This window comes from Xiphophorus couchianus, chromosome 3, assembly GCF_001444195.1.
Source record: "Xiphophorus couchianus chromosome 3, X_couchianus-1.0, whole genome shotgun sequence".
Lineage (NCBI taxonomy): Eukaryota > Metazoa > Chordata > Actinopteri > Cyprinodontiformes > Poeciliidae > Xiphophorus > Xiphophorus couchianus.
In genome coordinates this window covers 21272993-21297262 of record NC_040230.1, presented here as the reverse complement: position 1 = coordinate 21297262, position 24270 = coordinate 21272993, and the positions used below count along the sequence as shown (strand labels likewise).

The 24270-nt window shown below is 38.1% G+C and overlaps 1 long non-coding RNA gene across 6 annotated transcripts in view; it reads right to left on the bottom strand.

Annotated features, from left to right (window-relative positions):
• LOC114142039 (uncharacterized) overlaps positions 1 to 24270 on the bottom strand; it is a 126394-nt gene that overhangs the window by 87028 nt on the left and 15096 nt on the right. Inside the window, exon 1 of one of the 6 annotated variants that reach the window (XR_003594947.1) lies at positions 18037 to 18179. The exons of the other annotated variants lie outside the window; for them this stretch is intronic. This is a non-coding gene — a long non-coding RNA (uncharacterized LOC114142039). Of the gene's footprint in view, positions 1 to 18036; positions 18180 to 24270 lie in introns of those variants that run through there. 6 annotated transcript variants of the gene reach the window in all.

The window sequence follows — 24270 nt, the reverse complement described above, 5'->3', positions numbered from 1 at the left end:
GGGAAGAAATCACAGAGCACAGCTTGGAAAAGAAGTGAAGATAAGGAGAAAACAAGGGGGGCTCAACAAGATACATTTTTTGACACAGACAAGCGCGCGGATGCAGAAAAACAAAACGAGCAACGATGAGAGGATCACAACGACACTGATGGCACGAGCTGCAAAGAACATACGAATGCAAAGAGAATCCAAATGAACATGAGGAGAAGAAAACAAAACAGAATCGAGAAGGAGGGCGATGTGTTCGTTTCACTTTAACAGCCATTTATCTCACAAATCTTTCACGCACTCCAGAAAAAGGTTAAAGAGGAAAAAGTTTTTGGGTGAGAAAGAGTAATCAAATTTGTTATTCGGATTTGTGCCGATTTTCTTCCACTGCAAAATGTTTGTTGAACAAAATAAGTCTCATTTTGTATTCATTCCCAAAAGCACTCAGACAGCTATGGAAGGATTAACTAACAACAGAACCTTCTTGAAATAATCAACCTAAATGGTCCATAAATGGTCTCGTCAGCATCTATTTTGAAATGACAAAGGGTTGACAACAAAAGACCAATTATAGCAGAAATAAAGGACCCTCCACACTTAGACACACTTTTCCTATAAAACAAATGCAACTGAAGCATATTAGGTTTATGCTTTACTTCTTTTCAAGGTAATCAGACTGCCGAGGAACGTTTCAATTCAAATTCCTGTCTTGCTGTTGCCCAGCGGGATGGTATTACTTGTCACTTTTGGACTATTCCTTTTAGACACTCTTCAAAATAAAGTAGCAGATGTGTGTTGACCTTCAAAAGTCAGGAAATAACCATAATAACGTAGCTCCTCAACCAAACTTGCAGATATCCACAGTCTAAACAATAATCGCGAAGATTTGAACTGCTGGAATTGCAGAGACAGATCTGGAGGATGCAGGATGTCGGCCCACCATGCCTAGGGGTTGAATAACCATGCTCTGCAGTGTGGACTCCATTACTGAGGGAGGAAAACTCAAAGCTAGCTATTATCAGTATCAGCAAGTGTTAAAGGTTGAGCAGATGAAGCTATCTGAAAGGAAATTGTACCTTCTATGGCATGCCGAGACATGTCTGCAGTTCATTCAGGTGGTAAAAGACCAAACAGGAAAGCTAAGTGGAAAGTTTTTCTGTTCATTGCATTTAAATGTTTTGGGAAATTTTACAGTTGTAGTATGAATCTGCCTCATCTTGGGGCTATAGTGAGACTGCTGTATACATTTACTTATGCCAACCATGCTAATCATGGTATTAGTTATATAAGGATGCCAAAACAGTTTAAAATGCCAAATTCCAAAGATACCAGATTGAAAGAGAGCAGCGAAACAGGTTTTTAGTAAAGCAAGCCATATCGCCGTCTCCCTTAAAAACCTGTTTCTTCTTTCATATGCAGAGCCTTGATGACATTTACTAACCTGCTCTTTACTCACAAATCCTAAGCTCATAACTGAAAGGCATCCTTGTGTTCTTTCCACTAAGTTTCATAGCAACACAAGAAGGCACTTGTGCTCAACTCCACCCAACACACAAATGTGTGGGGGCGTTCTCTTCATTAAATAAGGAATAAAATCACTTTCTTTCTCAAGTCTAATAAGTAAATTGTAAAAAGAAGAAGAAGAAGAAGAAAAAGTAATATTCAGGAATAAAGAGAGGTGAGAGAGTCTGTCCCCTGTGAGATTTGCAGACTGTTATTTTCACTGAGATTTACTCTGTTGTATTTCTCCAATAGGCTGTTGAGGGCTGTAGCAGGGGGATAGTCACGCTAGAGCTGCTTTGTATGAATAACATTTCATGTGCAATAATCTGTGGCTTTCTTGTCACAAAATTACACACACCCACACACGCCCACGCGCGCGCACACATGCACCCTCAGATGAGGAATGGCCTCCACCATAGCCACAACAACAGATTCAGTGTTTGTAGAGAGACCAACAGACTGACGAGACAAAGATGGGAAAATCCTCTTTGGTTTTCCACGGTCTTCTTGAATTCATTTTTTTCTCTCCTTTTGGTTTTTGCGTGTATGATCATTTTACATGACCAAAAACTAGAGGTTTTAACTTTCATAATAATAGTAAACTTATAAATAATAGGAAATTATCAATTTGAAATGAATTGTAATCTTCAAACTTTTCTCAATATAAGAATATGTCTCGACTTGTGTGAGAAACCATCCCTTTTATTGACAAGCAAAGGATACTGTTTGAATACTGCATTGACATGTACTCAGAGTGAAATATTCTGGTGAATATTTACAGAAGAAACACACTTTTGAAGTAAAAATAGAGGAAATATGAAGGCATTCAAGTCAGTCTTTATGATCCTTGTGGGAAAATATGTCACACACAAGTTATTGTTGTAAAGAGCATTTTTTATATGATCTTCTAACATGCCTGGAGGGGATTATTTTTTAGAGAGAGTCTGACATCCTAAGATAATTAAAGCTGAGTTATCATAACTTCTGTCAGCTGGTGTTCTTTTTTTTCCCCATTTCCCCTGCCATCCTCACTTCAATTTATTGTCACTTTGTCAGCGCTGTAAATGAGGAAACCGAAAAAATACAGTCATCGGTACGTTCTGTCAGAATGATTATCAAAGTTCGAAATTGTCATTTCAATAAATTCTGAATAAAGCAACGGAATCGGAAGCATGATATAGAGGTAACCTCAGGCAAAGAAAAAAAAAAATGAAAACAAAAAGCCGTAATATGATGTGGTTTCTTCAGGTAGCATGTTTTCAGCTCAACAAACAGAAAACCAGTTTTCTCCAGCTCACCTCTAATTGCATGCATGGCTGCTTCTCCTGCTGTATCGACACGCTGAAAGTGCAAATGGAACCACATAATATTACTGTACGAGCTTTCTCTTCCTGTGGGGCTCTTAGCAAAACCTCCCTGTAGCTCAAACTGGGTGCATGACACTGTGCTTATTGCACATGACTGGTTTATGTGCAAGTCTCATACCTGTAGGCTGTGACAAATGACTCCCCACAATACGCTACTGTACGGACAATGTGGAGATTTGTAGATGTATAAAATGGGAAAAGCAATGGATAGATCATCACCCCATAGGTGCAAAATGGTGTATGTGAATTGGTGACCCAAAGCAGTATAGGGGAGAAAAGTTATGACAATTCTAGCTACCTCCACAATTTATTTATTTATTTTTTGTTCATAGAAATAAATAAAAGAGTTGTCAATTACCCTGTCAATTACAAAATTAATCATATTGTGTTTTCGAAGATTGTTTTTAGCAGTAAAAACTTTATGTTACCACTCCCAGACCAAAAAACACACATCCATATTTGCCCTGAACCCCCCTGGATCTGAATGAAATGGTGCGTTCCTGCTTGGAGTGCTTGACGGTGACGGTGTTCAGCAGCAGTCAGTGGAAGAAAAGAACGACTGTGGCAGTTACTATTCAGATTCAGATTTATTCGTATCCCAAATTGGGCAATTGATGTTGCAGCAAGTAACTTTAAAACTTTGCGAGCCCCCTTTGCGAGCAAAAATTAGACTAAATAATCTTTGCTGGCCCTTTTTTTGTAGGTTTTCTGAATGGCAGGTAAATTTTAACTTATTATCCAAAATAGTCCCAAGATATTTATAGTTTTCTACTGTCTCCATTGTCTGACCTTTAATTACTGTTTGATTTGTGTTATGGGGTTTCTGTCTAAAATCAATGCACATGTCCTTTGTTTTCTGTACATTTAATAAAAGAAAAACTGTATCACACCAGTCAACAAATTCATCGACCACATGTTCATCATCATGTAGAAGGCTAACTATCACTGAGTCATCTGCGAATTTTAATATTAACCTATTATCATGCCAGCTGCGACAGTCGTCTGTGTACAAAACGTAAAGAAGAGGGGAAAGGACATAGCCGTGAGGGGACCCGGTAGACAGGGACATCTCTCTGGACATGCGTCCATTCACTCTGACTTTCTGCGTTCTGAATGTTAAAAAAAAACAAGAATCCAGCCCACCACATTAAAATCCAGATGAAAGTTATTAAGAAGTTTATCAATCAAAATATGGGGCTGGATTGTGTTAAAAGCCGATGAGAAATCTACAAATAACAACTTAACATGGCTTTTGTTACTTTCAAGATGTTTAAAAACACAGTTTAGTAAAGTGGCAGTGGCATCCTCAACTATCCGACCGGCCCTGTAGGCAAACTGTAAGGGATCCAATAAATGTTCAGTCTTGGTAAGAAGATATCTCTTAAGCAATTTTTCCAAAGATTTCCTGACAAGGGAAGTCCATGCAACAGGTCTAAAATCATTATGTTAAGAAAAATAATAAAGTAGGTTTTCAAAAAAAAAAAAATTAAATAGAGAGAGAAAAAGGTAAGAGTGTCAATTTGTAACCCAGTTTTTCTCTGAGAGGTGGGTAGACTGTGTGAGATAATCAACCATTTAGCATAGTTAGCTTAGCTTCAAACTACTGTTTGCCTGCTTTTCACTACCATTTAAATAATTAAGGAAAAAATTACCAAAACATTGATATATTTAACCTGTCCTTTGTACCTTTTTATCACACTTAACAGATGAGTCAGTCAGCAGCCGCTCTCACCCAAGTCCCTCCTCACCTGCCCTCTCCTAAGTGAAATTAAAGCTGCAGTGTCACTTTTATATAATTTTTTTTCACATATTTGTTAAAACGGTCATTATGTTGTGACAGTATGGTATGAGAGATAATCTGTGAAAAATCTATTTCCTCTGCCTTCTCCCAGTGCTAGAAACAACCAGTCAGTGGCAGAAGAGTTTTAGTGCTGTCAATCACTATCTCATGTGGCTGCTCATCCTCCCTCCCCCTCGCTCTGTGCTATGCTGCAGCTAGCATAGCCTGTTGTGAATGCTCAGTCTAGTTAGCATAGCTACCAATGAAAGCAGATAAAAAAAATTTCTGTAATATGTTGTTTTTCCACCATTAGCACATTTAGCAGTGAGTGAATGTGGTTGATTGACAGCGCTAAGACCCTCCTCCTGGTTCTGATTGGTTGTTTTGGTCGGAACGTTGCATTACTTTAGCCAGTAATAGTAGCTCAGGGAGGAGGGGGAGGAGATTGATTGTTTTCACAGATTATCTCGTAATCAGTCTCATCAGTTTGTCTCGTAACAAACTGTCACAAGATGGTGACAGCTTTAACAAAACTGACCAATTAAATTTTTTGTCAGGGGGCCCAAGATTCCTGGCAGCGCCCCTGACCCAAAGCCTGCATCTTCATATATTTCAGTTCTTAAAGTGAAACCGCAGTGGTCTGAAATTGGTACCAGAAGTTCAAAGCTTTTCTAAAAAAAAATTTATATCTCTTTAATAAAAAGCAATAAGATAAGTTAAACCCATTTTTTTCATTATCAAATTAATATTCCCTGTGAGTCTGAGTGAAAAGTGAAAGCTGTCACTTGTGCTATATTCAGTGCGCGATTACCTGAGATAAGAGCTTTTGAGAGCGTCACTTCCTTGTCTCTGGGACATGAAGTGTTTCAAATAGTGATCAGATCTACTGTGTCACTGTGGAGCCACAATTTAGTTACAACCACCTACTGCACGGGTTTTGTCCCCGTCTCTGTTGTGCAGTTTGAGGTTGCTCGTGTTAATCTGTGCTTCTGCATGTACGCACAAGCGATTTCACCCAACTCCAATTAACAGTCATAGCGGGGAAAGGTAATTACAAAGCTAAGTGGGAGACGAGAAGGCACGCTGGGACGTGCTGCGTAGACGCACGCTTTCAACCAAACAAGCACTTCCACCTGCCACCAACTCCAAAAGATGCACAGACTCAAGGATCTATTAACCTACTTGTAATAAGTGTTTATTGAAATTTGTTTTTTTTTTCAGATGGGAAGGTGCTATAGGGCAATCAGACACAGAGACAAGAATTTGGATTTTTCAGCGAGGAATGCCTGGATTAAAAGGTAACAGCTATACAAGTTGAAACAAGGAAACATCAGCAATGATTTTGCTTTTCAGCCAGAAATGGCATTGAGATCCTAAATCATCAGCAGTGGGGATGAACCAGAACCACAAACTATTATCTTTGCCAAACACAATCAACAGACACACCTACGTGATGATACCATCTTTTCCTTGAAAGTGATTCACAACTTGATTAACACGTTTACTTACCTTTTTCTTTTGAAGGTTTTGTTGGCTCTAGTGGCCTTTATTTGAAAGTAGTTCAACAGGACAGAGGGTAATGAGAGAAGGGGAAGACATGCAGCAAATGTCACCAGGCCAGGAATCGAACCTGCGACCACCGCCACGAGGACTACGGCCTTCATACGTGGGTCGTGCTTTGCCCCTGCGCCACCATTTACTCAGCTTTTATGAGACAGCAGGTTCTACAAATGTGCTTTGAGACATACTTGTATCACCGGTTAGTCTTTGTTTTATTTTTTTTATTTCCTCCGCTTGGGGACACAAATCCTGACGAACTAGGTCTACAACTGTTTAAATGTTTGTTCAGGTCCAGACATGTCTGAGCTTTTTTGTCAAGAAAGCCCACATCTCACAAATTCATACAAAGTCGTGTTACCAAAAACCTGAACCTTTCCTCCCTTTTCCTGCCGTAGCGTTGCTATACATAATCAGGGTACTAATGAGTGATCAGGTGATGCAGTAAAGTTGTCCCACAATGCTTCTCGTGGGCCACATAAAGTTTTTCACCCACACGTGGAGAGCTATTTACATGAAGCAGGTGGCTGAGCAGTAAAGACTGAAGGGTCCCGCAGCCGAACACGCTCGCGCAATACCGCACACACGCGCGCAACGCTGTCTCGTTATCACGGCTCGCTGTTAATTTACAGTCCTAGATGGAACATTTGAAAATGATACACCTGACGCTCAACCACACATCACGGGGTGAGGGGAGAGAAGTGAAGCCTGACTAGCAGCTGTCTTGTAATTTGCAGTTCTGTCATTACTGCAGATTATAGCAAACAGAGACACCCAGACCTGTTAGACAACAGCAATTCCATATATTGCTGCAGCGCAGAGCAGGTGCAGCCAGGAAAAGAGACGGAAGACAGAGTTTTTCCCAGCTGTTGGTTTATGACTTATAATTAGTCTCATAACCATAGATGTCATTCAACAGCATATTGTCTTGGTTATGAGAGTGAGCTCGTCACCTTGTAGGAGTCGTTCTTGTTTGGCTGGATATTTTTTTTCTCAATCATCCCAAGAGTGATGTTTCTGTTTTCTGTTTTGTTAAAAAAAACCATTTAAAATTAAAGGTCATTAGATAGCAAGTTAGACTGATGCACTGGTAAATATAGTATTCTGAAAGTATTCCGTTTTCTTTTCCATTTCCCTTGTTTTCTTTCTCTCCCCTTCCTGCTTCCTTCTTTCCTGCATTGGTCTTCCTTTGCACCATTCTTTCCTTTTTCTAAACCTTTGTGCTTTTTACCTTTGATTGCTCTTTAACATACTCCCCTATTCTTCTATTCTTTATTCCATCTCTTGTTTCCTCTCTTTATCTTTCTTACCTTCCTTCAATGTTATCTCATTGTTTCTTTTATTCATTTTTTTTAAATAATTAGCTATTTTGTTGATTTATTCCTTCTTCTTTTTCCTCTCATTTTTTCCCTATTGATCTGATTTTTTTCCCCTATACTCGATTACACTTTTCACTGTTCCTTTTGGATTTTTCTTTCTCTCTTCACTTTCCCCTTACAATTTTTACTTTCCTTAATTTCTTTGGACTTTTATTCTTTATTTTCACTATTTTTTCTTTCCCATTTCCCTTCCTACTTTCTTTTCTTCTTTACTTACAGTTTCTCCTTATTTTCTAGGCTCTGTATTTTCAGTTCTTCTGTATTGATTCCTTATTTGTGTTTTTATCCCATTTTTCTTTCATATTTACATCTTTTTTCTCTAATTTTCAGTTTACCTTTTTCCTCATTTCCTCCCTTCTTTTCCCCGTGCCCCATTTTTACTACAGCGCCTATAAAATCAATATAAATCGAACCAAATACTTAAAAAAACATGACACAAATGCAAATTCCATCATGTTATTTTCCTCTTATTCACACCACTGTGAAGCTGCTGCTGCCACACGAATGACAACCCTTGTTGGGATTCTGTCGCATCAAGCCAGCAGATTTGAATGCTAAACCCATTAGCCAAGCATCACTCACAGTCAGAGCTGGCGATGATAAATAACCCAACCAGAGAAATCTGATTAGGAGAGATGGAGGCAGAGGATCTGAAGGAATGAGTAACAGCAATGTTGCCGTTATCATGCCTCAGTCAGATTGGAAATCACACACCAAGGAAAAAACATGAAATGTTCATCCGCAGTGGCTTGTGTCGGCTGTTTTTCTTAAACATGGATTGGGACTCAAAATTGGGTCTTTGGTGAGCTGCAATTAAATGAAAGCTGAACTTTGTGTGCATGTTGCAGAGCCCTGATACTCCAGAGGCACGGATCTGCACAAGTAAAGAGGGCCATTTTTAAACCAAATGAAGTTTATGGGTCCCAGTGTTTGCTTAGAGGACAATCTTAGGTCAAGTGAATCATTTATACACTTACCAAATGTAATGCATGTCATACTATCTTATGCATATACATCCACTGAGAATGAATCACAAAGGGTCACACTTTTCATTTATTAAAAACAGAAATATATGCAACCTCTGAGCAATATTTTACTATGCATAGTCTCTCTACATGGTGTAGTAACATTGGGTGCTTGTCTAGACAATTCGGACACCATGACACTGATTTGCATAGAAAAAAAATGTTAGAAGTCTTTAAAAAAAACTTTTTTAAAGTAACATCAATCTAATAAGAGACCTTATGGATATTAAGCCACAATGCTTAGAGTTACTAGACAGCAGGAGCAACTCAAAAACTCAAAAACTTTCCCATAGAGCAACGATAAGAATAGACTCTGGGAAAGGAGAATTGAGGATTCAGCTTCCTGGATGGAACAATTATAACATTACATTGTTTCATATCCTCAATACCAGAAAGTGTATTACAAATTTTCTTAAAAATGAACAAGGAACTACATTAACTAAATGGTATACTTATGCAAATGAAATGACATTGGGAAGTCATTTTTCAGCTGAAAAGTCATTTTTCAGATTAAATGGGAGCCAGTCACAGGTCTCCCATTTAATCTGATTTAGGATCACAAAGATCCCTATGAGGAATCTTTTACACGTTAGGAGGGTAGGGGAAAAAACCACACCTTAACGGAAAAAAATAAGCTTAATTGCATAACACTAAATTTGATTGAATTCATTCAAATAGCATCAGTTCACAATAAGTGATATCTCGGGGTGCTGTCGAGAAATAATACGCAAAATCCAGTTAAAATCATATTAAAAGCACTGACATTTAACTGTTCTCATACAGTTCAGCTAAATCAAATTACAAGCTAATCCAATTTAGGTTTAATATAGAAGTATTCATATAATGCTTGTTAATAAAAAGTTTTTAAAGGCCCCGTGAATTGTATGAGGTCTTCATCTCCACCTTCCTGAGCAAACACAGGAAGGCATCAAGAGTGAAGAACAGAACTCCCTTTTAACAGGAAGGGACCTTCAGCAGAGGCAAACTCAGGAAGAGTGGTCCTCTCCCTCAACCGACGGGGGGCTGAGACGACAGGAAAGAGATACAGACAGACAAAAGCACCAGACCGGGGATACCTGCAGTGGAAAACGGAAACAGAAGGCAAACACAGGGTTAAGCTGTGTTTGCCTACACTCACTCATCACATGAACTGTGTCTATATTACCACTGAGAAAAGAGAGGTAGGAATATATCAGTAGATCATGGAATGTCCCATAGAAACCCACATTACTGGCAGCAAAGGCAAAGTGTTAGCTCAGGGTCACACAGTGTTTAAGGCATGGTCCTAAAAGTCCTAAAATTAGCCCTGCTGGAGGCTGCTCAAACAAGAGAGGAGGCTGATAACGCCTGGCTCTTCCTCTCATTTCACTAACTACGTACTTTATGACCCAAAGGTAAACCTGTCCTTAGAAGAAAGGGTCATGTGGGGGAAATATGGAGCTGTGAGATTTTAAACATTTGATCCATCTTGATCATTAAGAGCTCCAGGTGTGGAGGGAGATTTAATTTGAATGTGGATCTTAGTAAGAGGGAATAGAAACAAGCTAAAATGGGAAGAATACAATATGACCTTCCTGCTTTGGTCAGTACTTTCATTTTGAATCTCAGCCTTTTGGATGATTACATACCTCACATAATTACTGTCCGATATGCAGAGAAGATGTTCTTAACTTTTGGTGGCATTGTGCAGGTGGAAAATTGAGTTTGTCTTATAAACTCATTTTATCAGGGAACATATATTGGTGAAAAAAAATAATTATTTACATTATTACGATACTGAAAAGTATGTACATGGTCTGACAGCATGTTCTTGCAAAAATGAGGTCAAAAACATAACAGACAGTGATTCCATTTATAAGTGAGGGCAGCAACCAATAACAATGCTAAGCTGATATAACATAGTTACAACAATAAAGAAATGGTCTTCCAAAAGTCACAAGCATGTGGGCTCATTCAGAGACACTAAAGAAAACAACCATTTATTAGTACTTTTACTGTAGAATGATCAATTACCCAACATGTCCCTTTCTCTTCTGTCAGAGAACAGAAATGAACAAAACCACAAAGTCATAGTAAATGTTTGTCCATCAAAGATTAAAACTTCTCCCTTGCTTTGACATTACAGCATTAGCCACCAATTCATAGCAAAGGGTTTTATGTGAGCAGCTACTTAATCTGCTGTATATTAGATCACATTTCTTGTAACGTCTTGACTGTATGAGATACATTTAGACAAAGAGAAATTAAAATTATTATTCCATCCACTTATAGTTCACCAATTATCTTTGCACAGCATGAGAATGAGCATGCACAGCAAGAGCATGTAAAATTAGACTGTGTGCGCTCCGTTTTTCAGACACACATTTTGACACGCTGCTGCAGCAGAACTGTTGGACTGCGATTGAATAGGTGTTTGCCCTAGCTTTGGTCAGTCAGACCACACAGATTCACTACTATTAGGGTGTTATCAAAGGTCACATTGGGCTGAAATTAATAATTTATCACCCTGCCCAAGATATTTTATCTTACACTAAATGGCACACTAAAAATAGAAACATATTTAACATTTTGATCCAACAGAGCAGAGGTAGTTTAGTCTGCAGCAAGGACAAATATCAGGAGATTCAATAGATTAAACATGAAATCATCACTGATAAGATTTTTTTTTTAAGTTGAGCAATAGATGCACAAGCCCTCCAAAGCAATAAACCAGCCCCCTTTTCCCATTAATTATTAAAAGGAAATTCAATTTATGCTCACCACTTCACTTATGAGCCTGTATTGCCTCCTATGTCTACCCATGTTTAGGTTGCATAAGCATTCCACAAGACAAACAATTACACAAGCACACACACACACACATTGATTGACCTTTACCACCGAGTGTTATTAATACATGCAGGTTGTATTAGGAAAGGTTAACGAGCAGTAAGGCCAACAGCGCTCACATGGAATACAAACAACCATCAGTAGAAGCTTAACCTTACGCAGCTGACGGAGAAAGAGGTCTTTCAGTTGTATTAATAAGGATGGAATTCCTTTTAGCCGTTGGGGTGAGACGAAAACAGAGTTTACTAAGAATAAATCCTTAGACGGACACCTGCTTCAATATGCTGCACTCCTGCATTTGTCATGATTAATTTAGCAATGTGTACCTAAAAAAGGAATGAGAAACATGTTTACAGACGTAAATGAGATCATTCAAAAAATAATCATTATTCATGTGCTACTTAAGATGTGTCGTCTTCCTAATTATGTAATTCAACAACTCTGGATTTTGTTTCGCTACCTTTCTGCTGTTTTAAATGTAACACTGCACTGAAAGAGATACAAATGTCAAAACATACAATAAGAAAAACAATCTTTAACAAAAAATAGAATCAAACAATAAACCAAAGTCAGATAAACATTTAGTCATGTCAACAATCTGACAAGAAAAAAAGTATAGGGATCAGTCATAAGGTAGGAATTAAGTCAAAACAGGTGATAATATGAGTGATTTTATTTTGTTTGTATTTCCTTTTAAATCCTGTAGAGCACTTTGTATTGCCTTGTTGCTGAAAATGTGCCATATAAATAAAATTACCTTTACAACAAGTCTAATCTGTGTAAAAAGGATATCAAAACTGAATTTACCAACCAAACTTATAGTCCAATAAGGAACATAAGATATAAGTATATATTTGTTTCCACACTAGACTTGCAACGGACTAAATATAATACTGTACCAGTCTAAATGAAATATGATCTCACTGAAATATGTGAATCTAGCACAAACCTTTTACTGAATATAATGAATTACTGAAACTAAACCGTAAGGTAATAAATGCAAGAGGGGGCCACATTAAAGCAAACTTTTAAAAAAAGTCCACCGTTGATAAATTTCTTAGCAGGAACAATTTGTACTTTTACAATACTGTTGCTATAAAATGAGAAGAATAAACAACACTGGTGTCCTTTAAAAGTGATTAGCAAAAAAAAATAGAACTGATTTTCAAAATAATCCATGTTTTCTAAAAACGACTGTTCTGTAAAAATATTCCATTGTAACAGTAGTCCATTTGTTTTTGAGAAAACGTAAGGGAATTAGATTGTTTTAGTTAACATTAATGGTGGAATATGTCTTAAGCAGCAACCCAGTGAGTAGAATGTGTATGTTTAAATGAGAAACAAACCAACATAAATCCTTAAGGTTCACCAAAGTTCAAAGAAAAAGTAGATTTTTATGGAAGTGAGAAAAGATGAACCAGTGAGCCGGAGTCTGACAGCAGAGCCTCAAATGCAGATACAGGACTCCATATAGGAGAGATATATTATGGCCAACTGAATCAAATGCATCTGTAAGATTAAGCAGGAGGGCAAATTGATTTAGGGGATTTCACTTAGAACCACATGAAACACTTAACAGATGTGACCTACGAGGACCTGAGAAGACACGTCTAAAAGAAGAACAATTTCCCCCCCAAAAAATGTAGGGACCATTTTAACCTACATGGTCCTGATTCATGGTATTAATGACCAAATGTATCACTGCAGCTTTCATTTTGAACCTGTCACCGTTTAACTATTTAAGACCTACAAAATATGTAGTTCTTCCTTTTGAAAAGCATCAAGACACACGACAAGCACAACATATGGTGTAACACACTGTTTTTTTTTCTTGATAAATATAGTCAGTGACAAACGGGGGCTGGAATGCCGTTAAATTAAAGCATTCTCATATTTACTCATCGTTTTTTTCAACACTAATAAACTTGTAAGGTACGTGGCTTGTGGTAGTAAGAGCAGATTCATTGGAGTGCTAGTCATTTATATTAGAAACACATTACTAAAAGGTGAAATAAACTGCATGCAATGACTTAGTATAGTTATGTAAAGCAATTAGGACATCCTGCACAGCCTGTATGTTTTTCCAGCACATTTGGACATGTGAATATTAAGCATAAATATGAATAAGACAACCAGTTAAAGTAACATTTTTTCCCTTTCAGAATTTCTGGTCAAATGTAACAGACAAGAGAAAAATCTGTCTGGTGAGGAATAAATCTCAGCCATCACATTTGTTCCCCCCTTAAAATGGACAGAGCCATATCACATCAGGTCCATATGATTAGCACCATTTTGCATTTTGACATTTTAAAGGAGGTTTATCCTTTTAAACACTGAACATTTAGCTTGGTGAGCTTCTGACTGCTAAAGAGAGATTGAAAACTATAGTGAGACAAAAATAACTGTCTGAGGCCTTTAGACAGAAAATTGTTGGGTAAAGGTTTTAAAGAGGTCTCAAAAGAATTTGAAATCAGCTATTCTACTGTGCTGAAAATAGTTTACAACTGGAAGACATTCAACGCAACTATCAACAAACCCATGTCTGGCCATTAAAAACAGGCTATAAAAGAAATCTCCACAACTGTAAAAAGTCATCATGAGACAAACAAGACTTTTCTATTGTTGTGAGGCTGCATATCTGCATAAACAGACACAAACGGCACATTCTCATTTTCTTGAGAAGTTTAAAAAGAAGAAACATTTATTAAAACGTGAAACCCAGACTAATGTTTTCCAAAGAGAACGAAGATAAATAGCACACCATCTGGAATAAGGCTCTTTGGAACGATGAGTCTAAAATTGAGTTATTTGAACATTTTAAACATTAATTATAGGTTTATTCAAACTAAAAGATTCATGATTTCTGGGATATCCAGAATTTAAATACCAGCAGCCAGAGATGAAACTAAGCTCACCATTTTTCCAAGTCTTTACCATGGATAGAATATTAAAGCTAGTGTATTAACTGTTGATTTACTATAGAAGACGAAGGGTGGAGGGATCCATGTGCTTTTCTCTGAGCCCTACATTTCTCTTTAATGGCATTAGGTATGATTCATATCTACATGTACAAAATCCCCTTCGATAACTGTAGCTCTTTAACCTTTTTGTCTATTGTCAAACATTTTTCTTACCTGAGCTTAATCACAGTCAGCTCACATTTCCTGCACTTTCATCACAATTTACTGAAAAGTAATTAACCTTTTTTTTTACAACAAAAGCCCCAGAAGAGGATTTTCTAAATCCTCGTTAAAGTGTATAAAAAAAATTAAAATAAATCAGTTTACTGTAAAACTGAAAATCAAACCGTTTTCTAAAGGGGTGCAAATGAGTTTTAAGTTGAAAGATTGTGAACACAGAAGATCCATGGAAACCAGAGAGCAAACTTATGTCAATAGAGGAAACTGTAGCCTGGAGGAACAAGCAATGGTTCTAAAGGAAAAGAAAGAAAGAAAAAAAAAACAATGTACACCAGAAAAGATTTGAAGCTGATCTCCTTTCTTTCTCACATGCCCAGAAAGTGTCCTGTAAGCGCATTGGAAATACTTTGAAATATGGCTCGTCTTTCCAGATCGCCCATGTGTGACGGCACGCTGTAACAGCGTTAGGAAACCGTTTGAACGTGTTAAGTCACAAAAATAAATGGATGAAGCAAATGACTCGGAACATGTTTTCTCTGTCTGCCCGCTCCCTGCGCTCTCTTTTAACGGGGTCAGTGTGACGACGGTGTCAGTGTCTGGACTCAACAACGGCATATTTGCATCAGTCAGTCAGTCAACTAGACCGTGAAGAGAAGGATTTCCCTGCTCAGCTGTGCCAGTGAGTCAGTGAAATATACTCTCATAAAAGCTTGCTGGACTGAGAGGGGGCCTGAGCACAACTTGAAACAATTTAATGGGCTCAGCTCCAGGCTTTTTCCTATTGGCAGGAAACATCCCATGAGGCTAATCCTTCACATAAAAATACTTAAAGAACCCACCTGCAGACTTGGTTCAGGCATTTTATAGGATAGCTTCTATAATACATCTAAGAATGGATGCATTAGTTTAGTTTTAGCTGCATCCAAGTAGTTACATTCGTAGCATTTTTATTTTCTCAATTCTAATCATTTTCTGCCCTACTTAAAAAAGAAAACATTAGCAAACATTTGAGCTGTGCCATTACCAGTGTCACATTCTTTTTTCAAAGCTTTTCTGTGCATCAGTATTTGAGATTGTGCTCCATTAATTCTGCTGAGACACCAAGACAGGCCTGTGGTCTGCTGTATGGTTGGATAAGAGCTCTGCGGTGCAGGCAGCGTCATGCAGCCAAGTTGAACCTCTAATTAGGTCTGCCCATCCAAATTTGGAGGACTGTGGTGAAGAGAAAAAAACATGTCCAATAGCCTTGGGACGTCCCTAAACTTGAAAATTTGGCTGCAATTGCTACTTTGGGGCTTAATTAACTGAGTACACTGGCTTCTTGGGTCATATGAAAATAGCATGGAATGCTGAGACAAAACTGTGATGAGAGTGAGTCATGATTAATGCAAATCACACTGAGATTAAAACATTTTGTTCAAGTTACTGGAATCCATCTTGGTCCTGTGTGTTAACTTTCTTCAGTAGAATCATATACAGAAATAATAAAAAAATAATTAAGACCCCTCATATTTTCTGACTTTACTGTTCATAATTTCTTTGTGATTCACTAAAACAAAGTAGTCCATACGAGGAAGTGAAGAGGAAGGAAAGGGCTATGTCAAGAAAATTACACTTTTACACCTTTGCAAAATACCTAAAGCTTTGGCAGATTGGCTACAAAGCATCTGTCAAGAACAATTAAAGGATCTTGCCACAAATTCTCAAATAGACCTTGGCCAATGTTTTCACTGGGCTATTCCATGGCACTAAGATGCTTCAGTCGATACCATTCTGACAAAGCTCTGGATGTACGTTTACAATCACTGCTAAAGGGTTGGAACCCCCATCACAACCTCAAGTGTTTTACAACCTGCAACCAGCTTTTCTTTTCCAGACTTCCCCTGAAATTATCTGTTTACATCTTCCTATTACTCTTAACTTTCTGGTTCACGATGAAGAAAAAAAATGGCAAACACTTTCTCCATATTTTGCAAAGTTTAATTTTAGGATCATCTGACCAAAGTCTATATGTTTTCTATATAGGGAAAGGGAGAGAATAAATACACACTATATATATATATATATATGCCAATATCATTTTAACAGTTAACACTCCTTTAATGCAGACATGCTTATTACCACCTAACTATGTCTTTTCTCAGACCTAACTTGGCATTCCTAGCAAGCTGAACTGCTCAGCAGGAGTCACAGTGATTTTACTCACACAGAGAAAAAGACACACAAACACATCTGATCAGCAATGCCACTAGCTGTTCAAAACGGACAGTTCTTCTGCCAACGCAACATGCTGTTGGCAAAGCGCTGTGAGAGGCTGCTAAACAGTCTTCTGTTCACTTCGCACTTCACACACAGTCTGCCGGACTCTGCGCCACTTACTCACCAAAAGCGCGTGCGAGTGATTTCTGTCACCGTCCACCAAACACAAAGTTTAAAGGAAACTAAGTGAAACTATAAGTGAATACTTCACAAAGACTTTGGTATGTTTAAAACTGATAAAAGATCTTTACATGTTGCTGCTCTCCAAAGTGCTATTACTACTATTAGTTGTAGTGTCAGTGTCCATGAAAAAGACATGAAAAACACACAACAATAAATGAATCTTTTACTGCAGTATTATAAATGTACAGTTAAAATGTAAGAAAAACCCTGCCTTTAATTTGACATTCATTCAGGGGTCACATTGGTTTTGCTAAAACACAACTTTAGACACCTAAAATATTTTTCTAACAGTAAATGAAAATAAAACACATCTACATTCTGTATCTAATTATCTAATTTATTTATTTTTAGGTTAGTTTGCTTCTTGCTGAGCTTTTACATGATAGCTGAGCGACAAATACAATGGGACATAAAGATCAATTTCTCTTTGTCACTTTTCAAACTAAGAAAGTTAAGGGAACATGCCAGGTGTGTATATTCACTTGTTCAGGGACTTGAACTAAGACTCGGCTTTTCTCCAACAAACTCTCAGGATGGATCTGGTTTAAATTGAAAGCCGACTATTTCTGGAAAAGCACTTTGTGTTCACTCTTAAGTGAGGTTAAAGATTGGTGATGCTTTAGGCCTTTTTTTTCTTCCAAACTCCTAATAACCTTATTGGAGTCAATTGCTTCATGAACTGTAACAAACTATGCGGGACAATGACCAAAGTCTAAATTGCCATCAAAGTTTTCTGAAGAGAAATACTCTCATTATTTCATAATGCCATAAGGAGGAACTAAAACCTTTACACATTATGTTTTCAATGAGCCAATAAGTAATAAAAAGTTTTCTTTAAACATTTAGCAAAAGCAAACAAACACTCTTAGCAGTTTAAAATCCAGGAATGTATGGCAAGTGCTGGTGATCAGGATTGTTTGGGCAACACCCTGTGAAACAATTAGCTCTGTGGCAGCACTAGCTGCAGCAACGTCTCAGAGGAAACAATATCCACAACAGTATAGTTTCAAAAGTTTGCTTCCTTACCAGCCACTTCTCTGGTACTTGCGAATGTTTCTCAGTTTTGCACAGATTCAGAGATGTTTAGTTCCCACATGTTAGGCTCCACAAGTGCACAGTGTTGCGCATCATCTTTCTCTTCCCCTTTCATCAAGTTATCACAGAATGGTTCCTACCCTCTTGCTCCCAAGCTTGACTTGATACTCATAATAATAAGGATGATAATAAATATTTCTGTGCAAGGTTATGTTAACTACTGTAAAACGTTTCACACGTTTTTAACAAGAGTGACAAAAATTGTGGGTTCAGATAACTTTCCTTTCCTGTCTCTCCTGTTCAGGATTAAATCTGCTGACACATATAGGCCTACACCTCTCATCTGCTCTCTTCCCCTCATGTAGCACATGAACATATACCTTACACATGAAAGTAACACCTGATATTTGCCATCTGATGTGTTTTCTGCCTGAAGTTGTGCAAGACGCAGGAAGTGTACACATCATATCTTAACAGAAAGAGATTTCTTTTCACTCTTTCTTTGATGCACACTCATGCAGGCAAACATGCATATATAATTTCAAAGCTCACATACATAAAAGAGAGTTAACTCAGCTTGCCAAGGGCAAAACATGAGGCATCAGTTTCGCAGAGACAAACTGATGCCTGATCCTACACTGCCAAGCCCGGGTATATTGCTTATTAAAGGTTCAGCAAGATGCATGCGATTTGTTTGTAATGCATTAATTTCTGTATCATGTTGATGGCCAGTGCTTCCTAATATGTTCCTTTTTTATGTTTGGAAATGCATACAACACAATATATTTCAGGGGTCCTTAAATTCAAGCCTCGCGGTCCAGTGTCCAGCAACCTTCACATGTGTCCCTGGTCCAACACTTATGAGTCAAATGGCTGAACTGCTGAACCCCTTAGTATGCAGTTATGATTTCCAGAGTCCTGCTAATGACCTCGTTATTTGACTCAGGTATGTTGAAGCAGAGACACATCCGAAAGTTGCAGGAAACTGGTACTTCTGAATCTGAACGGTTCTGCATTGTGTTTTACCCTGATGAAAAAAGGAGTAAAGGTAAGAGGCATTCATACTTCAGAACACTTGCTGTCAGATTAATCACCTGTTTCATCAGAAATGATCATCTTTTGCACCATTGACTCATACCACCTAAAAAGAATTATGAAAAATACCAAATGAAACCCCAGAACAAAAAGATTACACAACAAAGGATGAAATAGTCACATCTGATAAACGTTTTTTTCTCCCCCATTAAATTACGTTAAAAGCCCAAACAGACAGCTTCAGATCTATTTGTGACCCTCAACACAAAGTTGTTTACAGGGTGAGCACATATCAGGAAATATACATAAATAACTGGCCAGTCTAACAGTTGTGATTAATGAAGCGAGAGTCACAGTTGACCTCTCTGATCTAAACCAAGGCCATATAGGACTGGAGCTAAAGAGCCCTGAGGCTGTGGGAATGTTTGAGTGAGTTAATAGATGACTAGGTGACTAAGAGGAGGTGTGTGTGTGTTTGTATGCCTGCGTTAGTGTGTATTTGTGTGTCTGAATATGCTTTTTTTTAATGTGTGCATATGTGTGTCTGTGAGCACAACATGCCCCGAGGCAGTGACAGACGGACTCTAAAGCATGTTACCCACACACCCGACTGCCTCGCTTAATAGTGCATGAGATAAGAACATTTGGACTTCAGAATGCATCCCCCCTACACCACCTTTCTCCCTGGAAAATTGGGTTTTATGACTCCCCAATCTCAAACAATGGCTCCAGTTGTTAGGAAACATTAAGAAACATTTTCAGTTTAAAAAAAAAAAAAACCTGAGAGAATTCCCATTGGGCTGAATGAAGATGTAATGCAAATGCTGACTCGTGAAGAAATTCACTAACACTGGATGGAGTCACATGTTATGCACTGAGCATGTACTGTAAGGCAGCAAGCAAACAAATGAGCAGATATGTAAGCAAACAAATAAACATAAGCACAGGTGTACTGGATGCAAAAAGACATAAACAATCTGATACAGTCACAAGCATTACAAAACCCACTAGAAGCAGACATATGCTGAATTGCCAATCACAATAAAGCATGTAATCAATTTATCAGATGCAGCAAGTGTTTATCAGAAAATACAGCTTCATGTTCACAATGTACCCACTACACCACCCTAACTAAGCATGCATAGGTCTGATTACAACTTTTGTACAATAAGAAAGGAATGCATCTTCATGTTGTCTGAGGAAGTCAGTGGTAATCCAAGTAGGTGAACCTTCTGAAGCAGCAAACTCTCACAGAGATCAAATAACTCCACGTCATTCTGGAAGTCATCAAATGAGTCATAAGGACGCAGACAACAAGCTCTCTTTGTCGTTAGTTACAGAGACAGAGGGCAACAAGGTCTGACAAAGATTCAGTTTGTTAGATTTAGTTAATTTATGACCAAATAACAATAACAGTAGTGTCATGTGAGCATGGAGAGAAAATTGGATGAGTGAAAAGAACATAGAGTAGCTAAGAATCTGTGTGTTACCATGTAGCTAATAGAATTTTATGTGATTTCGAGAACTACCATGGTTACTTGGAGAAGACTATTAAAGTGGAAATGTGCCTAAATAGTCAGGGTCAGTCATGGTAAGGACTGGAAAAGAAAATGAGTAAAAAAGTAGCGATGATTAAATAAATATTTTAAAAGACCTTGAGAACACCTGAATGAGTACTTATCAAGATTTTTTTATGAGTTTGACTCCTTAGAAAATATAAACTATCTTAAAATAAAAAATTTACGTGGTTACTCACTTCCACTCCGTATTTACTGCATGTTTATTTCAGGATTATAAGTAGACTTAAAAAGAAAACAAAGGTGGATTATTTCTCTGACAGGCAATAATTTTTAAATTGGAAAATAAAGTGTTTTGAAAATGTAGGTAAGCTCTGTATGTCTTGATGAAGATTATCTGTGAGCAACAATTTTAAAATCTTAACCCAAATTCACAATTACATTCAAAACGTGAATATGCTTTGTTCTAAACCTCTGTAGCCTCATGTAGCCTGAGAGTAGCTATATGTATAATACAACACACATCGTATTATACATACAGGCCAAAATGTTCAAATGTGGTACTTTTTGACCTGCTGTCAAAAAGTACCTGCTTTCCGTTTCCTCTTCCGTTTCCTCTCCATGACTTGTGGCAATAAGCAAACAATGCCTTTCTGTTCTGCACATGTTCCATATGAGCAAGATTTTTTAGAGGCATCAGAGTAAAGTGGGTAGAATACAGAACACTTTTTAGATTTAATTTGCAAACGTTGACCTCTCATCTTTTTCAATGTAAAAGCTTTCTGCTTTTACATTGAAGTTTCTGGTAGTACCGTGGCAAAATACAAAAAAATGTTCTGAACAGAAAGAGATAAGGAGCATAGTCAACCAGCTGGAAAGACAAGGGATCAAGAGAAAAAGAGAATAAGAAGGGAGAAAAAAAAGAAAGACAGGCATCCCGACTGTGACAGACGGGCAGCATTGGTGTGAGGAAACGTAGAATGCTAACTCTGAAAAACTGCGATCTGCTAAGAAAGAGACAAGCAGTGGGAGGCAAAAGAGAAGACAAAGTCAAAGTGTAACTGGAGGGGAGACAGAAAGAGGAAAAAGTAACAGGGAAGCAAGTGCAAGCAGGGTGTGTGAGTGAGAGCTTGGGATGATGAGAGAGGCGTACACCAAGACTGACGAAGACTGAATAACTCAGCATGGTTTCTCAGATTCTCGTCGAAGGACATAGTCCAAAAGTAAAAAGAAGTACTCCACATGACAAGGACAAGTTGTTTTTGCATTACACTCTCTTTAGCCTGCTCACTGAAACTGCGATAAACTAGCCTGTCAAAGTCAGCCACCAGCCTACTGCTGTAAAAAAATAAAAAAATGAAATAAAAAGACTGCACAGAGCCACCAACTTTGCTGGATTAATACTTGGTACAAGGACACTACAAAAGGAATGAATCTAACTGTCCCCAAACGTACAGTAGTTGGGTTTGATAAAACAGAGATGCCACTTTGTCGACAATTGAGATGAGTTTTTTTTTTCTTTTTTGCTTTCACAAGGTCTGCCGGAATATTTTTAGACTCCTTCAGTGCTCCAGGGACAGATGAATCAGCACAAAGTGACAGCATATCATCAGTTGCAGACAAACCTACATCTAAAAGTCTGGAACTGCACTTTCAAGAGTATGCAAATTGGTTCTTCAAGTTGTAGAAACATTTGAGCCAGGCATTGTTGTCTCTGTCAAATTTGCATTTCTGTCCACCATCGTTTCTGTCAGCATGAGGCAAAGTGAACTGGCGGTGAACTGTAGAGGAGGTAGCATCTCATTGTGTGCCTGTGGCTGATAGAGAAAATCTGTCAGGGAAAAGTAAAGGGCAACAGGGAAAGAAGGCAGAATTAATTATCTGTGGTTACAAAAAGATAGCATGCAGCACAGCAGAACAAGAAAAGGTTGTGAACGCCCGTTTACAAGTGTCCTTGTGTCTTGATGTTTTCAAGCCAAACATCTTTGTGTCTGAGTGGCCAGAGTTTACTGTGTCAGCAGCTCTCATTACCACACACACTGCTGAGGACATGAGAGAGCTTAGCGCGTGACCGGCGAAGCCATCTCTGTTCATCTGCATGCAAACAACAACACCTCAGAGACCAACAGACGCACAACAAACATCAACGGCCGCAGAACGAGAGGCTCCCGGATGAACACTGAGACACTGATATGCATGAAACACTTGTGCACGTGGGCATCTGCATACTGTCGAGGCTGCAAGTGGGTTATCAACCAAGCCCGACTGAAAAGGCGCCTAAATGGTCCCCGAGGATTAACGTAATGTGCAACAAGATTTAAGGGATTCAGGATTTAATTTTTGGCTGGTAGGCAGGTCTGATAGGTTGCTTTGTGGCTACTTACAGTGCTTTACAAATGTATTCCTATGCCTTGAATCATTTTTAGGTTGCCTCATGTTATATCAGCAACCTTGAAGATATTTTCTTAGGATTCTAAGTAGAACAAGACAGACCAACAACCATTGGCCTACTCGTTGTAAAATAGCTCAAGGTCAGTCAAATTATATAGGAAGTATCTGTGAAAATCAGTTGTCAAGTCTTGCAATAGACACTAAAATATGTTTTGATCTGGACCTTGACCAGGCCATTTGGACACATAAACAAAGGTTAGGTTTTGAATAAGTTTTCCTCTAAGGCTAAATGCCAAACTGTTTAATTTTGATCTCATCTGACAATAACACCTTCTTCCACATATTTGCTGTACACCCTAAATGGGTTGTGGCAAAATTTCAGTAATGGCATTTTCTGGCCATTCTTCCATAAAAGCCAGATTACAATTGATAGTTGCCATATCAACAGAGTTATGGAACTGGTAAGTTGTTGCTACTAAGTTTCTCTTGGCTCCTTCTCTAAATAAGATAATTGATAATTAGCCGAGTGTTTACTGATATCCAACTATGAAGTTATAGCCTGTAACAGATATCTGCAAGCTAACACTACTTGCCAGTCAAACAGTGTCGGAAGACAGATTAATATATTATTAAAAGCATGATTCATACTTACTCAGCTCATTTCTCAGCTAAAAATAAAGCCTCAACCACAAAAGCTGAGAAGGAATCGGTTAGTGCATATCACTTAGGTTTCCATGGTCAGTCCTTATAAGAGAATGTGGTTTTAAGGTGGGATGCTGGGAACATCGCCACAGGCTGTATTCAAAACACTCTTAAGTGCTTGCAGAGCAAGTGTGTGTACATGTGTGTGGCATCATTTTCATCCTTGCTAGTGTCTCTCTCTCTCTCTCACACACACACACACACACCTACACACACACACACACACACACGCACACACACATACTTGACTATGTTTGCCTCAGAATCTAATTTTACTAACCAAGGACACTTAAAAGTAGCTTGAATTTGACCTTGGTTTCAGCACTGGCCACACAGCACAGCATAAAATACCTAAGAGATGATGCATATTGATAAAAATCTATAATAATTAGAGCAGGGCATAACATGGCCTTATTAAGCCACCCATCAAAGATGACCAAAACACATTTTCTGTATTAGATTCCTTTATATTGTCTCTAAAAGCATTAACGTAAACCTGAAATGAGGATTTTTTTTAACCTTACACAAATGGGGCAATTTAGTATAAGTGACGGATGACACCTGGCAGAAACAACAAGCT